The sequence below is a fragment of the Octopus bimaculoides genome, chromosome 16, assembly GCF_001194135.2.
Source record: "Octopus bimaculoides isolate UCB-OBI-ISO-001 chromosome 16, ASM119413v2, whole genome shotgun sequence".
Taxonomy (NCBI): Eukaryota; Metazoa; Mollusca; class Cephalopoda; order Octopoda; family Octopodidae; genus Octopus; species Octopus bimaculoides.
Window position 1 is genome coordinate 7,838,038 of NC_068996.1, and position 10,306 is coordinate 7,848,343.

The window sequence follows — 10,306 nt, forward strand, 5'->3', positions numbered from 1 at the left end:
ACATATATTTCCTATTTTAAAGAAATTCAAACAATACATATTACACACAAGTTAAAAAGATTCCCAACAATTAAACTTCTCTGGTTGACATTAATACACCCATCACCAATAGGGGCCTTAACTCCAACAATTTTCAGCTCCATGAGCTCCATTTTTCAGGAGCAAAATTCTTTTAAGGTCCATGTAGTGTCTTAGGCCAAAAAAATGTTTAACTTCCTGCATAGTTCGAGCCCATAGCAATATCTTATCTCCTCCACTATTTCAGTATTAATTTGGTATCTAAAAGACCATAATAAACAATTTAATTTAGATTGGTTGATTCTCTCCATTTCATTTCCATATGATAAAAGTGAAGAATTCTGCCAGATCTGTAATAGTGAACTATTTTCTAAGAAACCGCTTGTAAACACAGCTTTAGAGCATGCTTATTGATGTAAGCATTGGCAGAAACATACCTTTAGTTCATATAAGTGATTTCTACCATTCTATATAATTTGAACATTGATTTTCTTCTTACATTTCACCTTCACTAGATATATCTTTTTCCAAGCCTTTAAGTTTTATTTCAATTCACGTATCGCTCTATATTTCTCCTTCATTAGTTTTCTGCTTATTTCTTTCCTTTACCCCTCCTCTTTCGATAGGCTACCTTTGACGTTACATCTTCTAACGGTTTTTTCAAAAAAACTTAATAACGTTCCATTCATGATTATACACATCCATCACATTGTGCTAAAATGTCTTATTGATGAGTTTGGTTTCTTTCTTTCTTTGATGAGAAGATTACATTGTTTCACACCATTTTATTCCTTCGGAATAATACCAATGTTGTCTTCGAAACATATGTCGGAAGTAAAAGAATTTGAATAACACCTGCGTTTAACTCCATTAATGAATTTAAGATCTGAAGAAGGAATTCTAATTCCGAAATATCATCGGACTACAGTTTACCAAGTTACAACAGGTATACAGTCCATTTTTTGTTCTATATTGCATTGTTATACCTTCCTAAAATTTTTATTCTTTACAAACAATACACAATGCTTCAAGCGAACTACAATACTCTCTTAGTTATTTATATATATATATATATATATATATATACATACATACATACATACACACGCGTGCGTGCGTGCATGCATGTGACAATAGTGCTGCTAAGCAATAACAGTCCAAGTCAGGAGCTTTTCCCCCCTCAGGAAATATTGGTGGCACGGAGAAAGACTTGTATGCATGGCCAACTGTGTCATTCTCAAAAACAAAATCTGCACATTTGCACACACACACATATAGCTGAATGATCAACCTAGAATGATAAAACCCCAACCATCCATCTTAAGACAATGTATGTACATCACTAATATTACCCCCACAACACGGCACTATCTACATCATGTAATACCATATGTTTATATGTTTATATATATATATATATATATATATATATATATATATATATATATATATATATATATATATATATATACATACATACATACATACAAATATATATAGAGAGAAAGATGGTATTTGTGTATAAATCATATACAATATATTTAATAAACGCATTTAGTCTCACTGCAGAAAATGTAGCCTCTGATTAAAGCACAGAATCTTTGATAGTCAATTGTGATTTATCAATGGATTATATCTAAACAGCTAGACTAATTATCTATGCATCTATATACACACATGTAATGAAAATACGATGCATATGATTCCCATATAAATACTTAAAACAATGTGTGTGCATGCATGCACACACACACACACACACAAAATGGGATTTAGCAACTAGTCTTGCAGAGAAATCAATCTCAATTATAGAGTGTGAGGAGGTGACAGATCAAAGAATTCAAAAGGAAATTTAAGTGCTTATAAGGAAAATTAATTAAAGTCTATTACAGAATTGGAGATATTAGTTTGATAGCCTGAGTCATAGACATTTCTTCTACACCTTCATTCCTATTACCAATGTGATAACCAGCACATGCATAATGGTGGGAAGCTCTCTCAAACAAGCTAATATCTTCAGAACAGTCATGTGCACTGTTACTATAAACTACTCTACTTACACAAGAGAGCAAGCTTCAACATGGTCATTATCTAGAAGAAATAGCAGGTATACATCAGTCTAAATAGGATATTATTGGGATTTAAGTTTATTGGCTTTCTTGCTGTTTATATCTCATCAATATACACTCATCTATCTCTCCCTATTTCATAATATATATGCATATGGGTGTGATACAGTTATGTATGTGTCAAACAAAGAGTGCTCAACATTGTATTGGTAGATAAAAATTATTTGTGCATCAAGGCTACCACTGGTTTCATGTTAAGAAAATATCTTAATCTTTGAAGCTACTCACATGGAGCTTAACTATCAACACCTTCACCACCATCGTCTTTCACCAATAATACCACCATCTCTGCTTTAGCGTCTTATAATTATTCAATAGATGTTTGTCTCATAAATTTATTTGTTTTGATTGTTGAAGTTTTGTTTCTTTTTAATTTTATCTTAATTCTTTAACATTCTGTCTAAACATTTTCCTAATTAATAACTATGGCGTTATAATAATCTTTAATGGAAAGTTGCAATATTGATAAACAAAAATCCTCATTTTTAAAACAAAGAAAGCAACAACATTATCATTCTCAAAGCAATAGAAAGCAATTAATACAGCTAGCCAAATTCTTTAATCAAGAACTTATTGAAGTCATCAGGGAAATATAATACCAACGGAAGATTTTGATTTACACCACATTTAAACAGTAAATATATCAGAACTTAAGGCAGATTTGGACAGATTGGTTTCAAAGGGGTTCATATTACCAGTGGCATGATAAAATCCACCCCATCCTTGCTGTGAGGTGGGTAGTAACATGAAGGGCATCTGGTTCTAAGGAAAAAAAAAAAGAAACAAGGCCCCTCTCAAAGCATAAAAGAAAAGAATGTAGCAAGCAAAAAAGATGTCTGGTTTCCACTGTTTCTGTGCAAGTTAGATGACAAGGATAAGAGAAGAGTAATAAAATGCTGAGACCCAATCAAATGATGGTTGCATAGAATAAAATGAATGTAAATAAATGATGTAAATTCAAACAATATAGCCAAATGAACAAGGCAAGCTGACAGTCAACCACTGTCATTATGTCACTATGGTTACATTCACAGCAACACATCAGATTATTATAAATACGACTGATATAGGTTAATCCAGAGACCAAGTATTCAGTGATAATACAGAACTACTACTAGTAATGATATATAATAAGAGCAATGTTAGATCTAACTATGGTTAAGTGAAAACAATGGAAAGGAATTAACAGATGTTTTCACTGAGAATGACATACAAGTAAATCCAAAGACATAGTGTTCAGCAATATGACTGTACAACTGATAATTGTTTCTGACAATTATGTCAAGCTATTTCTCATTTGAGGGATTTCTTAAATCGCTGTTCAACCTGCTAAAAATAGTTATATTTTCTTCAGGCTACATTCTGTTGCTTAAAACCTTTTGCTACCAAATTTCTGTTGAAATACCTTATCTATAGGTTTCAATTATTGAAATAAAGAATTTGAAGGGTTTTTTTTATTCTTTTTTTTTTTAGTGAAATAACTTCATAATCAAGTTAGAATTTTGCTGGATCAAAAGCCATTAAAAAGTTTGCAAGTTGCAACAAAAGAGCTTTGATAAAAACAAATGAAACAAACAATCAATTAGTTAGTTGGATATTTAACCAATTGACTAATGATACAAGAGTGGACTTGAACCAGTGCATGTGTTAATAATATTGGCATAACGACTCTCCTTAGAGATAACAAAATTCCATGAAATCTCACAAAAACAAATACAAAAAACAAAATTCTAGAAATTCTTCATATTAAAATTTCGAGCATCTTTTGTAAAGGGCAAATAATATTTAAGACATCTTGTGCTCCAGAATTTTTTCCCAAAAATCTAGTATTCCTGGAAACACAATCTGAGAATTAGACAATGCAATTCTTGATACACCAGAAGTTGTGATGGCCATAGATGGAATAACTGATCATAAATCAAGGTCTAGAATCAAAGGGCCTTAGAGTCAATCTAGCAAAACCAAAGCCTTATTAAGTAGAAAGGCAGATAAATCACAAATCCCTTCAGGTAGATGGCCCTGCTTGATCTGTAGAAAAGGTGTAGGTAGAAAGTCAACTAACTAATGACGGAACCAGTAGACAGGAACCGTATGGAAACCAATCCTTTAACATCTATTATCCATTTTGGCATGGGTTGGACATGCTGGCATAGGTTGGATATATATATAATACACTTGTCTCACCACTTTTGTCATCTTTGCGAGAGCTTTGACATCCTGAGATCAAACCTGAAAGTTTTCCTACATCTTTGGGCTTTCTGTATCCATAGGGTTCTTCCACTTAGATCTTGGTACACTATTCTAGTATATTTTCCCATGAATTATTACATGAACACTAATAAAATAATTCTTTACTTCCAACACAAACTGCCAAATCTTTCATAACATGACTAATCAATGATTTCCTTCTTATTTATCATTCCTTAAACACTTCTGAACATAATTTCTTGCTATTTTCTTGGCACTTTATCAATGAAATAATGATGTTACTGTTATCCAAACTGATACAAATTAATGGTTAATGCTATAATTACTGACATTATTTCAACTTTGGATGCTCTCCACTTTCGTTCTACTTCATATATTGACAATTAAATGAAACTGAATAAATTAGCAGGCAGGCACAGTGTTTACATTATAACAAACAAGTCAATTATTAGTTGAAAATAATTATTTGCTTAAATACCTTTGTATTAAGTCTTGTCTTCACTGCTGTCTTTCTGGAGCAATAACTTTTGTGTATGTAGTGGCAGATTGGCCAGGTTTCCAGCTTGCCTGATGGCAAGTGGGCCCCTGTGCCATTAAAATCCATATATGAGGGCCCATGTTAGCATCTAAGGAGCCCATCCCTTCAAGTTTGCCAATTTATTCACTGCTGGAAGAATGCATTAATTATTTCAACCTGCCTGTGTTTGTAGGCAGTTGAAAAGAATACTTTAACAAAACAAAAAAATTTTAATGATGGCATTGTAGTTGCAGGTGGGCCCCCTTGGTCTCCTGGCAACCAATGTTATACCCGAAATATGTTATGCCAGAAAGCCTTACTCTTCCCTTATACCATTGATTCCATTCAAGGCTCCACCCCTGCCCCAACACCAGTACACTAAACCTCTCCTCTGTACCAGAAGACCCTCTCAATTTAAACTGACCCATTTATGTCTGCAGTAATAACACTTAATGCTTATTAAAGAAGCAGGCCTGGAAGGAGTGGAAGTGGGGGTAGCAGGGAATTGTATCAAATAATCAGAAGGAAAGTTTGGAGGCAGGTATATTTAGCCAGAGAGCAGCAGTAAAGAAGTAGTTTGCCAATGTTCTGCAATGTGAATTGAAGTGTTTCAGATTGCAAGACAGTGTGTGAGAGAAAATCATGATGTCATAGGAGAGAAATGTGTCTGCATGGATGATGATGCACTTGCATTTAATGATTCTGCAAAGAAAGAAGCTTGGAAACGCCATTATGAAAGGCTGCTAAATGAAGAACATGAATGGGAGAAGGAGAGTCTGCCAAATGTTGACCCGACTGAGGGACTAGCTATCCGAATCGGGAGTACTTTGGTAGACAAAACAAAGATATGAAGACAGGGAAAGCCACTGGCCCATCAGGAATCACCACTGAGATGCTTAAAATATCTGGCAGCATAGGTTATGGTCTAGTTACCCGTATAGTTAACCAGGTGGTACATGAAGAAGTCATACCCAATGACTGGTGTAGTAGTACCATAGTCAACTACTACAAAGGTAAAGGTGATGCATTAGACAGAAATAATTACAGGTGTCAAATTTTTGGATCAGGTGATGAAAGTCACAGGGAGGGTCATAGCCCACCTAATGAGGGAGAGAGTTAGGCATACAACCATAGAAACCATGACAAATCAGACCAGAGTATGGTGAAACAATAAAAAAAATTAATTGAATGTTACAGAATTTATTTTTGATTTTCTTTTCTTTTTTATTCTTTAGATATTTTACTTTGCAATGTATTGTGTTTTCTTATACACATCACATTGAATGTTCTAATCATTTGAAGCCTAATGGTCCAGAACACAAAGGACTCAGGAAACAAGAAAAGCTTACAGGCACCAATCTCAGAGATGACAAAATGCCATGGAAACAAGAACAAGAAGTAAAACTTCTGCTGCCAAGAAACAGTTCCAGGTTCAGTCCTACTATGTGGCACCTCGGACAAGTGCCTTCCACTATAGCCTCAAGACAGCTAAAGCCTTCTGAGTGGATTTGGTTGACAGAACCTGAAAAAGCCCATCATTTGTCTTTGAGCATGTGTATGCATGCATAAGTGCATGCATGTTTGTCTTGACATCAGATGTAAACAAGTGCCACTGTTATAAAACAGGCGTCATTTGTAATATTCTGCAAGAACATGTCCAGTCAAGGGAATGTGTTATGCTTCTTAGAACAGGTGAGAGTTGGCAAAAGTTGTAAAAAAAAAAAAACTGCCTCAGAGTAGATATTAAATAATGATTTAGATTTGCAATTAAGATGTTGCAAAAAAAATGCTTCTTGCATAAAATTTGAACAGTATAAAAAAATAAGTCATCAGAAGATGAAGCCCATGACGTGCGTGCGTGCGTGCGTTTTTGTGAAAAATATGAAAAGGAAAGCCATAATGAATCCTTTCCATTATTTAAATTTGGTGGATATGTATTGACCACTACGCCATGTGCCCATGGGCATATGGCATAGTGGTTAAGAGCAAGGGCTACTAACCCCAAGATCCCAATTCCAGGCAGTGACCTGAATAGTAATAATTGTAATAATAATAATAATAATTAGAATAATAATACTAATGATAACATTGAAGATTACCTTAGGAATGAGAACCTGAGTTCGAAATTTCCCCAAGACATCTGATGAAGGCTGGAGGGTATATGAGATGACAAAATGCCATGGAAACAAGAACAAGAAGTAAAACTTCAGTTTGAAACAGACAAGCCCACTTCAGGGAATAAGAAACACCAGAGATTGGAGTCTCAAGTCCATAGAAAAGCCTGCTTAAGAGAACAGGTGTTAACAGAACTTCAAAGTAACACAGCCAGAAATACCTGTTGCAGAGATCAAGAAACATCAGACCAACAACAAGAGGAGTTGGAATTTAAACTTTTTGCTCGTGAAGAGAGGCAATTAGCAGCCTTCAACTACAATCTCACACATGAGCATTACTCTAGAAGCCTTATGAATACATATGAGGACAGAGCAGAGTGAAGGCCAGGTGACCACCAGTGTGTGTGTGTGTGTGTGTGTGTGTGTGTGTGTGTATGAAAGAAAGACAGCAGAATAAATAAGTCATACTTTTTATAGACACCTAACACACTTTTCTTATTGAACTAACACTAAAAGCCTTCATAATTCTTATTGATATGAAAAGTCAAAATGTAGATTAACAAAAATATAGATATATTCTTATTAGTAAAGTAATATATAAGATTTATATACATTGGCACTTATCAAACTAGTTACTAAGCATGTATGTAGGTATTCACACAAACAGATAGGGAGGAAGGGAGAGATAATAAATGATACTTATTTTTGTTTTTTTCTTGGCAAATATGGAAAAAACAAACAAAAAGAAACAAGTTGCATTGCCATCTGGTGGGCTAAAGTCAAACAATACACGTGAATTTCACTGCAATGTTTACACAGAAAACAGTTGTATCAATGCTCCACCACTGGAAGCAAATAATTTGTACCAACCATTCTAATAGTTTCAAGCCTCAAAACATTAATTTCTTAGAACCTAAACACATGAAATGATGCAAAAACATTTTGCCTGAGTTCAAATTCTCTTGAAGTTCAATTTACTTTTCATCCATACAAGTCAAAATAAGTACCAATTAATGTAATCGACTTACACTCTACCCCAACATTGCTGGTCTTATGTCAAAACTTGAAACAAACATTAATTTCTTAGGAATAGCAAGTAAAAAGGATATGACTTATACAGGAAGCAAGAGCAACATTTATAGTTCTTACTGGGAACCTAAATTGGGTCACGGATTGAGATTTAGTTTGGTCAAACTAAAAACAAAATGACAAAATTCTTCCACCAGCTACACCATGACACAGCCACATACACCAAATATTTGTTGCATCATTATAATCACCAACATCATAATTATCATCACTCTTTGTCCTCAATTTCATCAGGCACTCTACTGGGTGTACCCAAATTAAAAGCAACCAAAGTTTCAGGTTTTTATAACTGTCAATGTGATAAGATATGAAAATTACACACTATTATAAAAGCTTAGTGTGTTTTCTTTTTCTTTCAGACTAAACAAATTCAGATTTACAAATAAGATAATGGCTATTGATGTAATACAGTCATAACCCTCCACAAAGGAAGCAAGAGTAATACAGCTATAGCAAAAAAGCTGGATATTAACCCCCAACAGTCTGGAAAATTGTCAAGAAACTTCAAGAGACTGGTTTCATCACTGATCAACCTGAACATGGCTGAAAAAAAGTGTGCAGACCCCTCAGTTTATCAAAAGTCCCAGAGAAATGATACAGCAAAATCCTTGTGCTCCATAAGAGAACTGGCTGCCACAGCAAAAATAAGCTGAACATCAATGTATCAAGTGCTGCAGGAAGATCTCGGGACCAACTCTACAAGATGATCTTCCACATTCAGCTCACACAAGTTTATAAGGCCATGAGACTGGAGAGAAGTCATCTTATCCTGTGTCAGATTGCTGAAGGCATGCTGCCCAACCTGATAGTCACTGACAAAAACTTGATATCAGACAGTAAAACCACCAGAACGACCAACTTTGAAGTGTATCTAGCTCTGCCAAAGGTAGACTCATAAATCAACACTGAAATCTACAGTCAGTTATGGTTTGGGTGGCTGTGATAGCCACTAGAAGGTCTTCCCTTGTTTTTGTGCCCTCAAGTATTAAAATTAACACCCAGTGATACATTAGCAACATTCTGGAAGTTGGACAGCTTCCAGGGTTGAATGAGCACTTTCAATGTACACCTTGGAGCTTCCAACAGGACTCAGTACTATCAGACAACACTGGATTCAGAAAAAACGTTCATAGGCATGGATGCATGGCCCTTAAGAAGCCTCAATCTCAACTCTCTAGATTTTTCAGTTTGGTTCATTTTTAAGATGAAGGGTTTGAGCACTCATGCTTCACTCGATAACTCTAAAGGTTAAAAAAACTGCACCAGGAATGGGCTTCAATTCTGCAAGAACAACTGTGTGCCGCATGCGAAGTATTCATGCCTACACGTAAGGCTGTGATTTGAAATAGAGGTGGTCATATCAAATAAATATGATAGGGTCAATTGTGCTTGTTTTAGCATTGTATTGCAATGCTCAGACCTGAAATATAACAATATTTTGCTTTGGGAAAATTGAAAAAAGTTGGTTGCCTTAATTTTGGGACACCCTGTAACTAAATTATCAAGCAATTAACACAGATACACACACATATGGTTCAGCTCATAGATAATGCATGTTGTTTAAGACGAGGAATGAGTGGCAGCAGACATTTCAATAAAGCCCAAACATGGCACCTGACATAATTACCTAATTCCTTTTATAAACAAACCCAATTACTTACATACAGAAACAAATGAAGGGAAGGTCTCAATGATTGCTTGATCTGATCTGCTAAAAACAACAGTCAAATTTCCCTCAGATTACACCTTGCTGATTTACCTTTTCCCTTACCATATTTCTGTTGAAATGTCTTTCAATTATTTTGAAAATTAATTTGGAAGGATTTAGTCTGATACCTTGGTGCAGTGTGGCAAAAAGTCTGCTGCCAAGAAACAGTTCCAGGTTCAGTCCTACTATGTGGCACCTCGGACAAGTGCCTTCCACTATAGCCTCAAGACAGCTAAAGCCTTCTGAGTGGATTTGGTTGACAGAACCTGAAAAAAGCCCATCATTTGTCTTTGAGCATGTGTATGCATGCATAAGTGCATGCATGTTTGTCTTGACATCAGATGTAAACAAGTGCCACTGTTATAAAACAGGCGTCATTTGTAATATTCTGCAAGAACATGTCCAGTCAAGGGGATGTGTTATGCTTCTTAGAACAGGTGAGAGTTGGCAAAAGTTGTAAAAAAAAAACTGCCTCAGAGTAGATATTAAATAATGATTTAGATTTGCAATTAAGATGTTGCAA

General features: G+C 35.0%; 1 protein-coding gene and 1 pseudogene across 1 annotated transcript in view; one reads left to right on the top strand and one right to left on the bottom strand.

The window, feature by feature from the left end:
* LOC106873044 (PDZ domain-containing protein 8) overlaps window positions 1-10,306 on the bottom strand; it is a 130,537-nt gene that overhangs the window by 75,695 nt on the left and 44,536 nt on the right. The window lies entirely within an intron of this gene.
* LOC106870001 (histone-lysine N-methyltransferase SETMAR-like) overlaps window positions 7,047-10,306 on the top strand; it is a 111,634-nt pseudogene continuing 108,374 nt past the window's right edge.